This window comes from Magallana gigas, chromosome 3, assembly GCF_963853765.1.
Source record: "Magallana gigas chromosome 3, xbMagGiga1.1, whole genome shotgun sequence".
Classification (NCBI taxonomy): domain Eukaryota; kingdom Metazoa; phylum Mollusca; class Bivalvia; order Ostreida; family Ostreidae; genus Magallana; species Magallana gigas.
The window spans coordinates 51,621,117-51,642,493 of record NC_088855.1 but is presented as its reverse complement, the minus strand read 5'-3'; the positions used below and the strand labels follow the sequence as shown (position 1 = coordinate 51,642,493).

Here is a 21,377-nt window from a genome sequence, read left to right as displayed (position 1 = left end):
TAAGCCTAAATGGATTTATAGATTTGATCTTACTCAACCGTACTTGATCATTTCTTTAACCTCAAAGAACGATTCCTTTTTTCTTAAATCATGAACAAAAGCATACATATATACTAATCAGCAAAATCTTTGTGATGATTTGCAACTATTCGAAATGCAAACAAGACCATTACTCTTATCTACAGCATAATTTTTGTATAGCATTGGTCGCTTTCACTATTTACCTTGAAACATTTTTATATAAAAAAAAATTAACTCGAATCTTAGTTTTTTTTTACCTTATATATTGAAAAGTCTTATTTGCTAGAGAGTATTTGTAGAATTTTCGGTAGAAATAAATTATATTCATGATGTTTTATTGTAGACAAACACATTGCGTACCTTCGTCGTATGATATCGATAAATTGCGGGTTCCCTCACAACAGCGAGATCCGTTAAATGTTAGTGTTTTTCCATTCATGTAAACTTTGATCAATGGTTTATATTCATAATATTTGGTACAGTTGTCAAAAATCTGAAAACTTGTATTTTCTTTCTCTTTGCCATATTGTGTAACATTAAACATACTGCATTCGTCACAGCTGTTCCCTTGCCTACAAGATTTTTTAATTGTCTTCATTGTTTTTTCTGAAATAGTTAAAAGCATGTACTTTAAATCATTTCTATTTGTCATATTTGTATGGACACAATTATGTGAATTTATAGTCTTTCGAACATTTATATGGAAAATATTTGTAATCATTGATAGAAAGATGCTTTATGCAAAAATGTTTTTCTAAAACAAAAGCACTATCATATCACATATTTTGGCTTTTTTCTGCATTCTATTGTTTTGCAAAATTTTACATTATATAATTATGCTATATATTATATAATAACGCTAGGAAGAGAAATATTATAGATATTTCTGTTCTTCAATTATTCCGTTAATGAAAAAATATATATACCCAAAACAAAATTAAAGACATTCTGGTCTGTTTTATAAGCAACCAAAGACTGTCAGAATCTCTGAATTCTACGAGAAAACATTTTTTTTTTCAATCTATTCTTTATGCTTTCTATCATTTGTAAATGTTATCAACCATATATATGTAATGCATCATTTAAAAGTAAATAAGAGAGCAAATAATCATTTAACATAGAGGCGTGAGCAAATAAATCATCTTCTTTATATGCATAGATAAAACAGTGTTTTGCCCATGGTTCGAGATCTCATTGATATAGGTTAACATGACTAGCCCGCCTTGATGATATCTATGTTATGCAAAAAAATAAATAAATTCTTGTTGGAGTGACATTATTAAAATTTATTTTGTCTAAATTGATAAATTTTCAATTAATACCATGCATAATTTATTGTCAAATATTAAAGACAAGGCGTGCTTTTCTTTTTATTAATTACATATAGAGACGGATTATAAAGTGCTAAAAAAATTAAGAGGGTCACTTATGCGTCTCGAGCTATTCTAGTACATCCGCATGTAACAGGAATTCGGAAGGAAGTATGTGTACCTTTAAGAAACATTTCTGACAGGAGTTTCATTAGGTGGTTTTAGAATAGCTCGGCGTCATACCTACTGTAAGGTCGGGCTTGTAATATTTTCATGGTTTTGAAGCAGATTTGCAGTAAAACATGTTCATGTATTTACATTTTCAGCATATTTCTTCAATAGGTTCTCGGGGGGAGGTCTCGTAATAAAATCGTTATAATCTGTTGTGTTTTCTATATCAATAGGATTGATAACAAATTTTGATTGTTAATCAAATGACTTAAGTCATAATCGTTAAGCAACTAGGAACGGAACCTAACAAAGGAAAGTTCGATGTAAAATTAGAATATAGAATTCCAATCCGGGTGTCTTTGTTAAATACATAACCCACTAAAAGAGTTGCAGAAAGTCGAACTTATAAATTTAACACCGGCAATTTAATATTTTAAAATATATGTTTTTTGCACGTGCACTTTTTGGTATCTGTTTTACTTTTCCAGTATATATAAGGTTTACCTTTTGCAATTAATAAAGATTCATTCGGATTTTAAAAGAATAAATGTATTGCCAAAATAGCAAGACATATTTGCTATTTTCTGCTTTTATACAAACCGAATACCTTGATGTCATGAAATTAAAATACATAATGTTTTACACAATTAATGTAAAGATAGTTTATAAAATTGAAAAATAAGAGATCAAGGTCAAGATTTTGTAAATTAAAGGTGCCTTACTGTTTATAAAATTCAAAACAAAATTTTGTTCAATAATGCTTCATGCATGTAACAATTGCTTTGTTTGATATGGTTTATCGGGCTTTAAAATATATTTTGGTGAACATTGAAAAATAATGTTTTAAACTTTCGTTTTCAATAAAATAAGTATTAAATATAGGAGTTTTGTTCATTTTTATAATAATGATAAATACCTAGGATACCCATATCAGGCACGTAGCATCGTTTTTGAAAGTGCCCCCCCCCCCCCCCCCCCCCCGATGCTACGTGCCTGCATATACTCTTTTAAAAATTGCTATAATCAACCTATTGAATTCCTCTTTGATTAAAATGACGTCAAATTAGGATCAACCTGTAAAGAAAATTTAAAGTAGTTTATAATACAGATTTTTAAAATCTGAGATATGAATTCTTTGAATGATGCTTCATAACCATGGGCTATATTTTCCAGTTTTTGACAAATGAAACATCTCCAATGCCTATAGTCTTTCTAATACCGAAATATAGAATGTTCTTGACCTCTTCTAAACTGCTATCAAATTACTTTATATAGGATTGTCAATGGAAAGTCGGGAAAATAATCAATTTCTATATAATTCTTTTATTATGATTAATTACGGGGAAAAGTATTATCAACTTAAGCATGACGCCGTCATGACGTCGTAATGGTTCAAGTACCAAATAGACATTCTAGAAGCATTTACTAGATCTTGACCTTAAATATAAGTACCGGGATTACTTTTTGCAAAATTTAGTATAGAATGTCAAATTAACTTTCTTTGTATTTTCTACACAATTAGTTCAAAGACGCATGGAAGGAAGATGGACAAAGATTCGTCAAATAGGTTTTAAATAAGACATTATGCAACAATTTAAATATAAAGTAAATTCTAGAAAATAAAAGATATCATGTATATACTGTATTGTGGGAAAATTGGAGTCTGTTATATAATAGCGGGAAAAAAACTGTGCATTATTTAATATATGAAAAAACATTTAAAAATTACAATGAACGAATTTTATTTTTTGAATACTGTTAACACATGTATTCGTAACAACATCTCATAACACATTAATGTCAACGTCGAATAACGTCAATTTCAGCCCATTCGAAAGTCACTGTTATTTGAAATTGAATTAACAAAATTAATAACGCGTGTCAGAAATGCTTGAGGAATTTTGTTCCAGATGTTGCTTAAAGCTGAGCCAATATCGGCCAATGTCACTGGCTGATTTGGTAAACGGCTTAAACGTCTTTCCCTTTCATCCCAGACGTACTCGATCGGCGACAAATCGGGGGAAACAGCTGGCCAAGGCAAGACATCGACATTCTGTTGAACAAACAAGTCCCTGACTACACGTGCAACGTGTGGCCTTGCGTTGTCTTGCTGCAGCGTGATGTGATTTTGATGTCTCTGTATGAAGGGTATCACATGACGCTGAATAATTTCATCTCGATAGCGTACGCCGCTGAGATTTCCATAGACAATTTGTAGAGGGGTCCTTCCACGTGCTGATATTCCACCTCACACCATAACGCTACCTCCACCAAATTGTCGACGTTGCACAACGCAAGCGTCCTGGTATTGCTCCCCAACGCGACGATACACCCTTCAACGGCCGTCACTGCTATCCAAATAAAATTTAAATTCATCAGTGAACAGAATATTGGCCCTGTCCTGTATTCTGAATCGCAGATGTCGTGTGCACAACGCTAGTCTGGCAATACGGTGACGTTGAAGCAGTACTGGGCGCACCGCTGGACGTCTTGGTCTGATGTTTTGCTCGCACAGACGATTGCGCACATTTCTTGGACTAATTGGTCGAAGCCCTGGAATGCTACGGGCAGTCAAATTTGCTGTCTGGAAACGATTTCTCAGATGCACAAGTCTCATGTGGTTGTCCTGTTGACGTGACGTCACACGAGGTCGCCCAGAGCGCGGTCGATCCTGAGTGCTGCCAGATTGTTGAAAACGTCTTCATAAGGACTGGATGGTGTTCCGATGAACTCCAACGTGTCTTGCTACAGTATTTTGTGCTATTCCAGCTTGCAGCATCCCAACAGCACGATTACGTTGGTTTTCGTTAAGTCGTGGCATGACATAGGGGTAAATTTTGTTGAAAATAAAGTGATTTCCATAACAAAAAAAGTTTAAACAAATCCTTTATAGTTCTTATTCCAAACAGTATCGGCCCGTAAAACTCGTGCGTACAAATTCTTCCATAAACACAAGGTGCTCACTAACTATGACAAAGTCCGTGCACCCGGACGGTTACCCTCCGATATTGTCAAAAACATTACCATTATCGATTGTTTAAATTTTATAAATACAAACAATAGATATAGAAAAATTATACTAAATTTTATAATGAACAGTTTCTTTTTTTCCGCTAGTATATATCGTCATCCCCTATAACTAATAACAAGGATAGAAATTCGTTTGAATATGTCATTAAACGTCTAAAAAAGTACGTTATGAATCCACACTGAAAGTCTCTTTTGCTCTGTAGTGGCATGACGTCATAATTTAATATTTAAATAAGCTATCTTAGTTTGGAAGTCTAAATAAGTCATACTTGATTTCGTAGAGACAAATTTAATTGTTCGTATAATTTATTAATGCAGCAAGTTATTGATTGCGACCTTTAATGAATCCTTCATTAGCTGATAATAAACATTTTTATGCGTTTATTTTTTTCTTTTGCAATTTATTACAGGTCATGGTGTTCATTGACTGGACTATATTAGGCGACATCGAATACAAAGAGAGGTTTACACCTATACAATAATTTTCAAAAGTTAAAAATATATCATTTACTGGACATGTCTTCCAAGACGTCTATTATCTAATCAAAAAAAGAAAGAGTTTCATTTCGTCAAGAGTTATATAAACATTAAAATATCTAGTCAAATTGTGTTAAAACTAAGGACTTGCTATAAAACTTACTTCTTACAAGCTCTCTCCGGATCTTCCTATTAAAAACTGTGGTTTCTCAATGAGCTGACGGCACAAATGAGTTTTATGATCAGTTTCCTCATACATCCTTAAAATGCGCTGTAAGTATACGACATTTTGTATTTCAGCCAAAAAGAAAAGTATTGTGTGTTTGTACGTTTCAAACAAGTTTGGTGGAAAAAAAATAACAAGTGAAATAGATGTAATATGAATTTTGTAATGTATGAAACAGTGACTATTCAGAATCATTTATATTTACTCACAGTTTGGAAGACACAAAATTCCTTCCTTATATCGTAGGATTATGTACGCCTATAAATAACCATTGCGATATAGAACAACACAAGTCTCCGTATACTTGTAGCAAGCACAAAATATCTTCCCCCAAAATGATCAATCTGGACTGCGTTTTACAAAAGAACTTACGACAAAGTCTTAAATATTTCTAGATTCGTAGAATGGTCTTTAATAAACAAATTTTACATAGAACCATTTATTTACAACTATTTTGATTTCCATAATTATATTTACAGCCATTAGAATAAAATAGTGATTAGTGATTAGTTAGTGATTTATTAGCATTCATTAATTTGGTCGTAAGTCGTAAGTTCTTTTGTAAAACGCAGCCCTGTCTATCTAAGAAGGAAGAGGGTGTACTGTAAATTCATCCATATTTGATGAATACCAATAGATATTGTTGATGAGTTGATCAATAAAGTAATTGTTTATCGAGGTTCAATTTTTAATAACACATTATATTGATATGATCATTATTAAGAATTTGCGTAAACTTTAAACTATATTTTTATTAAATTCAGGAAAATCGATGCCGACGAAAAATGATAATTCAATGACAATTGGTTAACCCCTCTCAATTTCTATACATGAATATTCAGCATTTTCCATTTCTCTCGTGCATTCTTCAGGGAAATGAAAGTCATTGTAAGCAAAATCAAATTCACACATGTGATTGTACAATTGATCGCAGTTTTTCACTGTGTTCTCTTGAATCTCGAATAAAGAGTTATACACTCCATTCTCATCATCGTGCAGGTTATGCTTGCTATCGGAAGGAGAATTTTCTTGACTGTTAGAACAATCTCTTCCGAAGTTTACCAATACTTGTCCACCACTCAATGAATCGTTTGTCTTTTCAATGGTAGAGTATTCCGTTGTGTTGTTCTGAAGGGAAAGAATATAAGAATGATAAAAAAAAAGCATGACTTGTAGGAAAAACTTCATTTTTCATCTATGTCATATATGTGTAATTTGAATGACTACTCTTGTGAACCCATTTAATAGAAGACTAAAAATTAAAGAAGATAGATTATAGAAGATTCTATAAGAGTATGATGTGTTCGAGAGCAGAAAGAAATGTGGTGTAGTCGGGTCGTATGCAAAAGTTTGTGGTCAACTCCTACCAAGACATTTCATTACAACTCGATCACTAGGTAACTCGTATCCGTGGAAAATTTGAACGTATAACATTATGAATTTTGTAATACTTTCACGGTGTGTAGCGGTTTTTTTTAATTGACATAAATTAAATTATCATGACTGCTTCAGGGAGTGAGAAGATTTTGTGAATTTTGCAATATGATTAATCAGTCTTTTAAGATAAGATTGCAAGTAAATAGAAATTGTCTATCAAATGTTGATGTACGAAACTGATATTATTTGTACCCAGTAATTATATCAAAACTTAGGATATTCATATAGGAATATTTTTAAGGGTTGTTCTAGCAATCAATTAGAGCCCCGGTAACATGATTGAGATAGATTGAGAAGAAGAAGATATTGCACTGGCCCATGATTCTCTGTATATTGTTTTATCTCTTAATCAACTACCTTAAATCATGAAAAATAAGTTTTCACGTAAGACAAGGCTGTTCATAATGTAAGCAACAGTAGGAAAATTACAAAAAAAACAATCACCATTTTTACCACTGCAGCATCTCTTATGGCTCTTCTTTCTGTCTTGCATTTTTTTGATCTACGACAAGAAAGGTTAATCATTTGAGAAGAATAGTGTTGGCAAATTAGGCTATATTGAATTGAAGGGGCATTGTCACACTCTTATTTCTATTTTTAATAATGTTATTGCTTTCTATGGGGTATTTTTAATATTCATGTTATTCACAGCCTTTGAAACAATTTCCCGCATACTAAATCACTTAATAACCATACCTTGTACAACACATTCTGATGATTAAGATAAAGGCCACTAGGAACAGAAATCCAAATGTTCCAAGTAAAATTGGCAACCATGTTGATGGCGTGATATCAGACGATGAAGTGTCTTCTGGTATCGTTATTTTAGGAACATAAACGCCTGTTGTTTCTTGAAATGTTTCCTTTGTCGTTTCAACACCCGTATATACAGTTTCTGAAAGAATTTAATGAACATATTTAATTTAAAAAAAAATTACACCTTAAATTATTTTATTCATTTATTTATTTATTCGCAGCTTCATTATAGAATAAATGTTGAAATTTTTAAGTATATATAAATACCAATTCTAAAGAAAACTTGTTTTTCACCCTCACAACAGCGGTCGCCAAAGAAGTGTTGAGAAGTTCGATTGTTATTGAAGAACACGGCTACATTATTCTGAGGTGTTATGTGACTAACATAGCAATTTTCTGTCACACGTGTAATATATAGATTTCCGGGAGTCCTCATGTAAATCGAAGAACATTTTCTGCAGTCGTTTTCATATGAACACTGTGTAGTTTCGTAGCTTTCCTCCATGACTTAAAATTCGAGATTAATATTTCCAATAAATAAGACTCAGTGTCATTCATAATTGATAGAATCATTAAAAGAGAATATACAATGTTAAACAGTAGAGTTGGTACATTTACGATTACGACGTAAGCCTTTTATTTTAACGAATACAAACTTACAATGTCGCTAGTTATTTATAAATATTAAACTATGAAGACCGAGTATACTTTTTATTATGTATATTTCTAAATTTAAGTTTTGGAAAACAGTCATTTTTACAATGACATATTTAATTATAAAATGAGTGAAATAATTATACAAAAATTAAGAAAAATGTAATTTACCGTAATGTAGGCCTTCATTCGTGATTAAGCGGTCAAGCTTCAACAATAATGAGGTCATCTGAGAAGTGCAATACATGAGTATCCTTTCCGTGTGGAGATGATTTAGGATATGTTACACTTAAAGGAGAGGATGCCACGTCATAATGACAAAGCACCAAAGAGACAAGATGTACTGTTTTCTGAAAAGATTATACTGAATAACGACACCTGCACTAACAAAGATAGTATGTTATCTAAATTATATTGCTGTTTTAAAAAAGACATTTCCAAAAACTGTTATAGAGGCACTGTTAATGTTTTAAAACGCAAACCTCAATAAATCGTAACTTTAATTATTTTTACATCGGTTGTTGGTGTCTTCTTTATACACTTTTGCTAAATTTGCTAAACAGCCTTATAAGAAATTTGAGTCTCGACATCATCAGGATTATTTGGTGCAGTCCGTATATATATTGAAGGTTTAAACCGATCGACAAACTGGTTAGAACTGGGTCGTGTAGAGTTTAACCCTCTCGCGTTCTATAGATCTATCAATCTCAATCGATCGGTTTCTTATAGCATTGAATGATTTATTTTTGACGTCGTCCTGTCAATAACTGCCGTCAGGTGAGCAGACAAATTGAATAAAGCGCGTTAGCGCGTTATGATAATTTGTCTGCTCACCTGACGGCAGTTAATGACACGACGACGTCAAAAATAAATCATTTAATGCTTATATTTACATTCCCTTACTGAAGAAATCAATTGCTTACTTAAATAAATCGATATAAAGTGCATATCACGGAGGGGGTAAATTAGTAATAGCAAGAACAGCTGATTTGTAAAACCAGTTTAAACTGGTTATCACAGAGACTGTTGAGATGAGATCGACGAGCATGAAAATATAATCCATGAAAAATAATTGTTGAAATGTTGCTTTTAACAATAAAGTCAACTTTTTTGTTGTATAATTATAAAACATGGTGTTTTGACAACATTTAAGAAGTACAATTTTTAACCGATAACATAGAAATCACTGTTTGAGAACTACTTATGTAAATTACTTGTAAATTCATACGCAGTGAATAGGTGTTGCATTTAGAGGCATTTAAACATCATGAAATTTAATGGAAAAACACAGTAAAATGTAAATATTAAGAAATAAAGGAGAAATTACTCGGTAAAAATAGAGAATAACAATGTAACTCAGTAATATCTTGGTAAATCGTTAGCCATGTAAATCAACGAAATTTACACTTGCAAAGAAATGACGTTGTTCTTGCCAATGCAATGATTAATTTTGAGCAAACTACATCAACTTTGATAAAAAAAAACGACATTGAATGTTTTTATTTGTGGACAAAAAACTAGATGTCAAGTAGTTAAGAGTCATTTCAATAACGATACAGGCTGTTTTTAAAAACTGACAGCAAAGATTCTTTGCAATCAAATGGTATGAAACTTCATAAATTGCTGAAATAGATACTTCGTAAACAATATTTACATTCAGTGTGTACTTTCCCTTGTGATTGCTTTGGAAATCTGCGATGTTCAATTTTCTTTGAATACACTTAATGCGAATTCATGCGCACAAATATAAACGTCATCATGCGTTTTGAGTATATATATATAATTATGCATTATTGTTAAATTAAATGAAACGTTCAAACTTACATAATCAATTTAATATTTACTAATTTAAAAAATCGTTAATTAAATCATATCTATTCGTCAATTAAAAAACTTTGACAATGTTTCGGGCACCATATTTTTAGTCGCGGAAGCGAACAAAATCAATTGTTAATATGGCTTTCCCTGAATGTTTCATGACTCTGTCACAGTACGTATATTTCAACAATAAAATGCTTTCTTTGATGATTCATTCGGGATATAAAGGTAGCGACATTGCAGAAAAAATACATAACCCGCGTTAGCGGATTATGTAAAAAAAATTCTGCAATGATCGCTACCTTCATAACCAGCATGAATCATCAAAGAAAGCATTTTATTGTTTATGTTAACATATTTCTTTTAGCTAATTGATTTTATGAAAAGTAAGTAAAACTAGAGACGAGCTCGTTGCAAACAACGATTAGGTTTTCCTTCGTAGCTGCGTCATACTTGTGACGTATTACAAAAAATTTAAAGCTGACCATAGTACAATATCAGATGTACAAACACTGAGAAACAAAGTATTTTATTACCTAATCAAACGGATTTTGTTGTTTTATTACCAATTAAATATTTGCGTCTATTTTGAACTGCCGGTCAATAGACTACGATCTATTGGACCGCCGGTCAATAGACTGCAATCTATTGGACCGGCAACGTATTTCAGAACGCGGGTATGTTAATGTTACATCCTTTCGATAGTTCTCCGGGAATGTATATTCCTTTACATAGACGTTGTTTTTAGTACTTGGTGAAACCAAATTCAATGTTATCAAAATGGAGTATCAAATAATCAACAGCTTTAAAGCCTCAAATAAGGTAAAAGACTATTTAAAATCTAATGGGTTTAAGCCCCCTTCTTTTGTTTAAACTACTATTAAATTGAGATGTTGTAATGCATGCAACAGGTTCTGTGCATGTAAAAGATGAAAAAAAATATCTTAGTATATTGCATAATGGCACGAAAACCATCTGCAATATGCAAATTGTATTAAAAACCATCTGCAATATGCAAATTAAACCCCGAAAACTAAAAAAGGAATTAGGTAATAAAACAATTATTTAATGCTTGAACAGTCAATAGACCAGAATTTTTTCCCCTTGGTGCAGGGAACAGCTCAGTATGATCTATTGCCCTCGGCCGTTGGCCTCGGGCAGATCATACTGAGCTGTTCCCTGCACCTCGGGAAAAATATTCTGGTCTATTGACTGCTCAAGCATCAAATAATTAAGGTCTTCCGTTTCCAACGGAAGACCTTTCTATTATTGTGCGGGAAAAAAATTAAGATTATTCTTATTTTTCTTTTTTTTTTTTTGTTTCCTAGACGCGAACTTTGAGGCTTCATATCTTGCTCATTTCTGAACGGTTTTTGCTCAAATTTTCAGGGCTAATGTACATTACAAAACACTATCTTAAGCAATTCATAAAATGTAGAATTCCCTTTCCGTTAAAGAGTTATTCCCCTTTTAAATTTTTTTAGGGCCTTTTGTTTCCAGACAAAGGCTCCGAGACTATGATAGCAGGGAATGGGAATCCAACGAATTTGAATAACAGAGACATTGTAGTTGTGCACATCTGTTTTTGTTTTTAGATTACGTTTTTTATTTAGGAAAAGGTAGGGGGTCAAAAAACAGGATTCAAAAAAGTGCAAAAATTTAGACATGTTTTCCTTTATATCTTTTAAATGAAAAACATTTTGTTAAGACATGTAGAATAAAAGTTGTGCAAAATATCAAGGGCTTTCATTTGACATCAATAAAAAGGGGCTGGCCCCTTAAATTAAGGGCCAATGAACCCTAAAATATTTTGCTTAATAACTCAAAAACGGTTAGGATTTTGATATGGCTGTCGCAGGAAAAGTTGTTTGTTGGGATCTCATAAAGGTCGTTACAATGTTATTTTGTATGAGATTTGTGTAGTATGAGTGTAAAATGATTTACATGTTAACATGTACCTGTTTTCATTTTTTGACAAGTTAACAAAAGTCTTTGCGCGTACAACTGGCATAAAGTTACCGCAGAAAGTATGCTGGTTTATACAAACGGCATTAATTCATAAGAATTTTTTTTTTTAGAATACGTGCTTTATTTTAGGAGTTTAAGTCATTGTTGTTAAGTTCCTATAATGCACAATCCTTAAAAACTGGATTTGGGAAACAAATCATTGTTTTTCTTTTCTAGTAAACCACAAAATATGGAATGAAAAAAAAATCTATGCATTACATTTAAGTTATTAACTCCATGCATTTAAAATCTACCTTGAATCAGAGCTGTGTGTGTGTACCATTACGTAAGCTCTCCCTCGCCCGCGGCCGAGAAAATCGGTCACTATGGTCGCGGCTGGACTACCTAGCGGTCAGCGGTTATCTAATACACGAGAGTTGCGTCTCTCATATATGAGTTTATTTATCCGCAAACTCAAGAATTGTTTTCGTTTTGATTACACATATTTTTTTATGGATTAAACGATTGGGTGTCAATTAAGAAATCGTTCAGTTAATTAATAAAGGAATGTCATTTTCAATCTAAAGCAATAATAGACATAGATCAATTGTGGGTTTATAAATTTAAAAAAAATAACTTCTATTTGATAGAGTAAGGTCATTATACTGCAATCTTTTCAAAGCTTCCTGGGTTCTGAGCTGTGCGGGTTTGTGCGTTGTACCTTTACGTATTCTATCGTTCGCCCACGGCCGAGGATCTCAGCCACGGCTGCACTACATAGCGGTTATTTAATACACAAGATTCGCACACCGAGACGCACACTTACATGCATATGAACGTGTTTGAGTTAATATAGCCGTAAATACAAGAACTGTTTTAATTTTATGTTATCAAAGTTTGTCCATTTTGTATTTATTTAATTAAATTTGAGTGTAAATGAATATTAATGAACGATGTTACTCCAAATCGGAAACACCGTCAGACATAAATTAATGATTGGTTTGTTTATGTAAAATATTTTATAAACTGTACAAATAATGCTTTAAATCAACAACAACAACCCCTAAATATTAAACATTTAAATGATGATCATCCATCGCACATGGCTGAGGAGATCTGGCGCGAGTAGACAAGTGATCCGCGGTCGGTTCGTGATCTTCTACATGTACCTTATCACGCGTTCATGTTTCATATTTTGCACGGACACAACTATATTTTATTATGTTTTCAACTATTATATTGGTTTAAGGTGAAAAGATAAATTTATTTTACTTGTACAGCTGATTAAGCATTGATGTATACGAGAGCTTACAAGGTAGTTTAAAAATCAAATCAAATTATAATCTAAGTTCCATGTTACATGTTTGCGGTAGGTGCTAGCACGATAAAAGAATGTCCTGAGTTGAGGCATCCGATGATAATTTAAAAGAATATTCACATGAGTTTTAAACACTTTAGATTAGATTCTATCGGTCACATATTAATCACTTCTGTAGTTTTTCTACATGTTCGTTTCATTGTGGAAGCGAACTCATTGCTGCCCCCCCCCCCCCTCCTACCGCCCCGCTGACAGGAGCTCGCGCTGTATTTTTTTTTCTTTTGATTGGCGAAACGAAATCAAGATCTGTCGAAAATCATTTTTGGTGGCTTCTTCTTATGTGTAACATTTTGTTTCACTTTCCCACCCGTTTGTTTATTCGGTCAGTCTGTTAATTCAACCGCCACGTGCGACCGAGAATCTTGTGTCGCTTCAGCGCACACAGCTCAGAACATATATAGCCCCGGGTCATCAATTGTTATGTTAATTGAGTAACAATTGGAATGGTGCTTTTACTACATAAAATAATAAATAAAAAAAATCATCCAGAAAAAATGTTACCGTAACTCAATAGTCAATACCAATTTTTCTTGATTTTTCTTCTAACATTAGTATTTTTATTGGTTTCAGAGAATACGATGTAAAAATACAAACAGTAAATAAATCTGATATTATTTACATTGATAATTTTGAAAAATATTTAAAATCAAATTAGTCACATTCGTTAGAAAACAATGTTATACAAACATCCGTTAATTTTTTTCCTATGTCGTATCATTCGCGTAAATAAATATGTTCTGTACATATCCATGCACCTCAGAAAAAATTCAAATGATTAAAGCTATACACGCTATAATTTGCGTCAATTTTGAATAAAGGGGAAAATGTATGTGTTTGATTACTAATAAAAGTTACCTTTATTCTGTTAATTATAATGCTCAATTCGATCACGTAACAAATATATCAAATATTAAACAATAAAAAATATTTATTTTCCTGCCAGGAAAGTAATGCCTCCTCGTGAATATCAATCTATCACGTGATATCGACAGCTAAATTTAGCCTATCATACCAAAACTGGTGAAGGGTCAACATCTTCATAATTGTGATAGTTTCACAAAGGAAAGGATATTTTCAGTAAAGCATAAATTTGTCCGATATACGAGTACAAACAAAAGAAAAAAATACAAGCCTGTGAGTAGATATGAATACTTCCTTTAAAAAAATGACGTAGACCTGTGTTTTTCCCATATGTGCTATTTATAGATCCTATAAGTGTTAATGCAGAAGTAAGGGTATCGTGAATGGCAAGCGTATTTTACTCATTATACATGTATGTATTTCAAATTAACAACTGTTAAGCATATTAAAAATCAAGTTGGATATTTAATTAGGCAAACAATAACGACCACCTAGTTCTCCGCGGACATGCGCAATGAGGTCGGTTTGCTCTTACTTCATCAATATTCATGAAAAGGTATATTTTCCTGGCAGGAAAATAAACAATCAAAAATCCATATCTTTGTAACGAGATGGAATTCACCCTTGTAATTTACAGATTAAGGATAACTTTTATAAATAGACAAACACATGCGTTTTCACTGTCATTCAAAATTGACGCAAATTATAGCGTGTATAGCTTTAAACAAAAAAAGAAAGTTGTAATTACTATTTCGGATTTTTTTTCTCAAAGTAATTTAACATTGTATTGAAAAGAACAAGAAATAAAAATGATTTAATTTTTTGACCCAATCTTCGTATATATTACCGGCGCTCCTTACATGTACATGTATAACGGCGTACAGTGTATAGATTATCATGATCTGTTTGAATTAAGTACCATACGTAAAGATTCCCATAATAATTAATTGCATGACTGTGTACATTGTAGGCAAATCCCTGTGCGTTAATTAATTTTAAGACCTCTTGTTTTCCGTTAACAGTGGTTTAAATAATTAAAATAATTACTTGTAAAAATATCTATAATCAGGATTCCAAAGAACTTACTTCCTGCAATTCATAGAAATGATCAGTATGTTTTCTTTCTATGTTTACATTTAATTTTGTTCAAATAATTAATAAATTTTCTATCATTTAAATTGTGTGCTTCATCAAATACTGATTCCGATTACATTGAAGTCATTAATTTTTCCATTGGCTATTGACAAAAAAAGAGACGCTTGACCATCCAATGAAAACAAATACACATAGTTTGATTGACAGGTTCAGCCAGGTGCAGGTCTCACCCGATGTCCGAGGTTATGTGTGCCGCTTGTACAAAGCCGAATGGTCTTAGTAAGAGTTATCGATGTAAATAAATAATAAAAAAAAAAATACATGCTTATCAAAACATGCTCGTGTAAGTTAAAGTTGATTAAGGCTTGTTCCAACAGAAATCATGTTTTGCTAATTGTATTTAAAAATTTTTATGTATACCGAATTGTAATATTGCACAGTCATTTTACCGGTAACGAATCAATATGTATGCGGTTTCGTCGTGCATGCAACTATTATTATCGGAATTCCAAATGTTTTTATTTTATGTTTAAATCACGTTTCTTTGTCCTTCTAAATTGTAGAATCAAACTTCCGAAAATATAAAGGAAGTAATTTCAACACCCCCTCCATTTTCCTAGTTTTGAGAATTCGTTTCCCAGTTTCGAATTAAGCGCCCTTTATCACTTCTGACCGAATATAATTTCAAAAATATACTAGAGGTACATGTTAATGGACTTTTAAATGAAGAAGGAAAAACAATTGTGGGAATATGTCATTTAAACAAATAATATGATCGTTATTTTTATCATACCGTTTTCCCGTCAAATTAAAACTGGACTTGAACAGTTTTCATTTGCGTTACTTTATAATATTGAATTTTCATTAAAACACTTTATAATAGTAATTGATGATAAGTAGTTGCCATTTTCCTTTGTTTTTCCCGTATATCTATCAATATATGCAGCCAAATAATACTTCTGTCGCAATGAACCGAAACTAGGAAAACTACATGTGGTTCTATTTGAAGTCGTAATTTCATTCAAAGCTCCATTATTATTTGATATGATGCATTATCTTTTAAAATGAATTATATTTACTAATTATCCACTAAATAGGGATCAATAACAAACTTATTTTCATAGTCAGGCTTAATTGTTTTCACACTTTCGTTTTTTCTGCTTTGAACTTCCGGCAGCTCATATCTGGGTCACATTTTTAATTTGTAAACTATTCGGTAAATAATCGTGCAAATGGCAAACAACTTCACGCACTGATAGAATATTTATTTCTGTTTTATAATTACCTAGCTAGGATTTTTTAAAACCTCAACTTCGTCTTCCACTAGTAATTTTTCTAAAAATTATTCGAGACTGGCAAATATTCGTTACCGGTAAAACGACTGGACCAGTACTGAAACTTCGTATAAAAACGTTATACAATTTATGTATATACATGTACTCTGTAACTAGTCGTCTTTTAATACATTTACCTTTCTTTTGTTTGTTAAAAATAAATTCAATTTTGTAAAAAGATAAGTATACCATTTATTCTAGATTTTTTTTCCCATGGAAATACCTACAAAAGAGTTTTGCCAATTACAAACAGTTTAAAGTACATGTAATGTAAAACAAGCTCGCCATTTTGAAACAAATTGTCGGAGAGTTCCGAATGAAATCTGATGAACATTTCACATGGTTCTCGCACGCTTTGCTCGAAACGATTTACACGCTTTGTCCGAAACTCTGCACGCTTTGTCCGAAACGCTAAACGGTTTACACGAAACGCTTCACGATTCACACGAAACGGTTAACACGAAACGTTTCTTGCACGTAAGTCGCACGCTTTTTTGGTGTAGTAGTACGTTTCAGGGTCTGTAAATTTTGTCAGCACGCAACAATTCTAAATTGTACATTGTTTTCAAAAATTTAGAAATATTTAAATAAAGAAGTTATCTTAGAGAAAAGGTTACGTGTTTTGTATACGGGTTCGGTTTAAAAAAAAAACCAACCACAATTCCTGACATGACCCATGAGTACATACTGTTTACAACAATGCTTGCTACCCTCTGAAAATTTAACTCGCCATTAAATATTTCATTTTTTAAATAATGTTTGTTACGATTACATAAACTAAAACATTTTCTTATTTTCTTTTTCAATACACGTTTTATATGCAGGCTTTCAATCACAACACGTTTTTATAACCAAAACAACACTGAAAGTTTAGTAATTATAATCGTTTAACACCACATCACATATATTTTCAACTCGCAGCAACAACGGAAGACATACTCGTGGCTTTGCCACGAGCTCTGCTCTAGTTGTATAATATTTCTGTGACCGCGTAGATTTTACGGTGCTAGAGAATTCGTCTGGATCTGCATCGGTCGTGTGCAGTACGAACCGGGTGAGGGAATGTTGGCGTAAAGTGTATAAGGTATAAGGTTGTGGCGCGCTGTGGGCTGTAAGCTAAAACGAAGGGTAGGTTTGCCGTATTCCCGAAGGTCCACCAGTATACAATTCCAGAGAAATAAACAGGCAATTGATGCAGGATTCCACATTAATTGGACGAGACTCAACGATGGCAACATTATAACAATTTAACAGACAGACATGTTACAAACAAGTCGGATATGGCCAGTAGTGGCCTCCGGACTCAAGACTCTGGGAGAGTCGGACGTAGCCGGGGCTGGCCGCCGTATTCCAGACTGCGCATTGACAATTGTACATAACTATTTATAAGAATCTTAACAATGAGTATAAATTGACAGGTAATGATATAAGTAAGCTGAGTGAAAGGTTCACAGATATAAAATAATTAAATAAACTCAATGAGTCTTTGATGTCCAAGAAATGAAAATCTGATAATTGCACAATGTTGTTTTAAGAGATAAACAGTCCCTGAGACATGACACTCTGTCTCTTTGAAATCACATTTAAAGTCTGAAAAGTGTCAATCACTAAATAAAAAAGTAACTTTGTAAGAAATAAACTGTGAGAAAAAAAATATACGAAACAGATGTTGAATTTTACAAGTAAAAAAAAAATTATAATTGAACAGTGCCTTTTGCACGATGATAGTACATGTCTATAAGCAAATACAGATCTTAACACGTTGTCTCTAGCTTGATTCGCCGCATTTTATTCACAGAGTGGGACTATGGTTATGCCCGGTACGAAGGTAAAAAGACCATTGGCAAACGTTTTACACGCATTTTTATCGAACGCAAGCGCCAATGAATCTCTTAGTATATATGCGGATATCCTGGAAATTTTACAGGGGGTTTTGAAGAATAATTTTGTATTTCGAGGAGGGGGAACATGCGCGGATCAGAAAATTTGTCCGGGGTGGGGGTTGAAAAGTCAGACGGTTTTTTGAGTTTGCCAAGGGATGTCCGAGGCATATTTGGTAAGTTTATAATGTACACGTAATTGAAAGAAATTTCGCTGGGGGGGGGGACCCTTCCCCTTCTAGATCCGCGCATGGAGAAGACCGGTGCCGGTAATTTTACTGTAATTTTAACCATTTTTATTTAATTATTCGTGTTCATAATTATCAGAAAACCAATATTATCTTTCAAAGCAGTTAAAACTTAAAACTTAAGATACGAACCATTTAGGTGAGTATTGCGTCCGCGTACGAAAGAAATGGCAATTTTCAAGAAATTTGGATGAACGATCTGTGTCCTAGGTCGTCCATCCGATTCTTTTTCAGACTAAAAGCTACAGACCTGCAGTTAGAGATTGTCAAACTTTTATTGATTATGTCAATTTGTTTGTCTCAAAGAATCATTTTTTAAATCAATAAAGTTTTACCTTAAAAAAAAAAAAGAAATCGGGCACAATTTTCAATGTTAGCATTTTACAATTTTATGGTCTAATAAAATTTCAAGAAACAACTCTTCATTGCTTTATCCGAAATATTGCATGAAAAAAAAAATTACATCGCATTTTTTAAATTACAAAAGGATATTCAAAATGAACTTGGATTAACCGCTAACAAACAGGCATAAAGAGAGACTGAGAACCAATTTCTTCTCTTTTTTAGCTCACCTGAGCTGAAAGCTCAAGTGAGCTATTCTGATCACTTTTTGTCCGTCGGTCTAATTATGTTTCAAATCTGAGTTATTACGAAAATAATAATAAAGGAAAGGCGTGTTTCAATCAGTTTAATAGCTTCGGATTCGGCATTCGGTAAAATGGGTAGACAAGACTTGGCCTGGGCAAAACAAAAGATTGGCAGTTATTAATCTGCCAATCTCATTAAAATTTCAGGATATTTGATGGACCAGTATATTTGTATTTGCTGTAAATATTGCTGCAAAATAATGCGTATTTGGAATTGACGATTGCCGATCTGCCCCGGCTTTTATTTTGCCACGGCCCAGGTTTGCGTACCCATTTTACCAAGACTCGTATTCCATACATCTAAAACGAGGTTCTTTGTTTAAAGCAGCCATGACATTATACGAAAAAGGGTCGATCTGACTATGATGAATTTGCTTGTTGTGCAACAGTTCGCGAATGAAGGGAGAGTTTTGAAACATGCAAAATGTATTTGTGCCGATTTTGTGAAGTAAATTGAGGCTAAATATTTCAATGCGTTGACAGTTTTCACACATGACGTTGGTGTTAGCTTGTTCTGATTTTCGTTTCGTTTTCATTATTTATGCTTTGTAACCTGGGAACTATCGTCTGTATTTCGTGATTTTTACGTATCAAATCAAACAGAGACTTCGGTAAATCAAACAGTTAACTGTTTACCTGCGCAAATTAAGCAAAATCTGATGTATCAAAAAAGTACTGAAATACAATTCATTCTACCGGTAATTCGGCATTATATTTTGCGTAATGGTATATCAATGCAATAGGTTTTGTTGAGATGCTCGGCATTTTCTCGAGTTTATTCAGTTTAAATAGAGTTTGATATCGCTGTCGGAAATATGTAGGTATATACATGTACATGTATATATATGATTCATTTCGAAAAAATAAATTGTGTTCTTTATTTGTTATAGTGCATGTTTTTTGTGTTTTATATAATTGTTTACAATTTCTATTTACTAACCATATTTGAGTGTTAAGCCTCGAATTATAAGCAAGATACAGAGATTTGCTCACAATTCTATGTTTGTACACAGATCTTAAAAACTAAAGATTAAATAACTAAAAAAAATTTCAATATTTATTAAGAAAATTTTCAAAGTCTCTTCTTCCAGAAACCAACTTTAACAACTTATTGCATTGTAAACTTAACCTTTTTTAGCTCACCTGAGCCAAAAACAGTGCGACATTTAAGTCCGGACATGACAAAGTCCGGGCTTTTAGCTACCATTTCCATTGGACATAGCTTACTTTTGTTTATATATCTTGGTGGGACATTTTCCTTTGATCCTATCATGTCAGCATGAATGTACACATTGCTCTAGTTTTCTTGTAATTGTCTCTCAAATATCAAAATCCCATGGGATTTTGGTGGGATTTTTCATCCCATCTCAAACCCCACTAAAATCCCATGGGAGAAAAAAATCTTTGTGGGATATAAACTCCCGTGGGATTTTTTCTCCCATCATTGGTGTTTATAGGATAAATAATCCTCTAAAAGGCTTTTATAGGATTTAAAATCCTATGAATCACCATGTTGGGATATTTTATCCCAGAGGATAAAAAGTCCTCTAAATATATCATCTTGATTGATTGTATGTTGGGGTTAACTAAACACTTATGATTCAATTGTCTGATCATATAGTCTAGTAAAAGCAATATTCAAACAACCAATGTATTAATTTATTAGATAATGTCATTATATCCATCTAATGAATTACACGTGCTAAATTATATGTACCATCAATAACATATTCTTCTTGAAATGACTTAATAGAGCTTATAACAATAAGATCTAACAAATTCTGAGAAAATAAATACCAAGAATTACCAATTCTATTGAATATTAATAAAAGTATTTCTGTTTATGTAAACCCACAAACTCTTATGATTCAATTGTCTGATCATATAGTCTAGTAAAAGCAATACTAGTATTCAAAAAACCAATGTATTAATTTATTAGATAATGTCATTATATCCATCTAATGAATTACATGTGCTAAATTATATGTACCATCAATAACATATTCTTCTTGAAATGACTTAATAGAGCTTATAACAATAAGATTTAACAAATTCTGAGAAAATAAATACCAAAAATTACCAATTCT

The 21,377-nt window shown here is 32.5% G+C and overlaps 1 long non-coding RNA gene across 1 annotated transcript; it reads right to left on the bottom strand.

Annotated features, from left to right (window-relative positions):
* Nucleotides 1–2,530: 2,530 nt before the first annotated feature.
* On the bottom strand, nt 2,531–8,559 carry LOC105331052 (uncharacterized). Its single transcript, XR_010712374.1, has 7 exons — nt 8,254–8,559; nt 7,696–7,935; nt 7,369–7,567; nt 7,117–7,174; nt 5,445–6,363; nt 5,173–5,280; nt 2,531–5,071 (listed from the first exon to the last, which is right to left on the bottom strand). It is a non-coding gene; the product is annotated as an uncharacterized lncRNA (long non-coding RNA).
* Nucleotides 8,560–21,377: the final 12,818 nt, after the last annotated feature.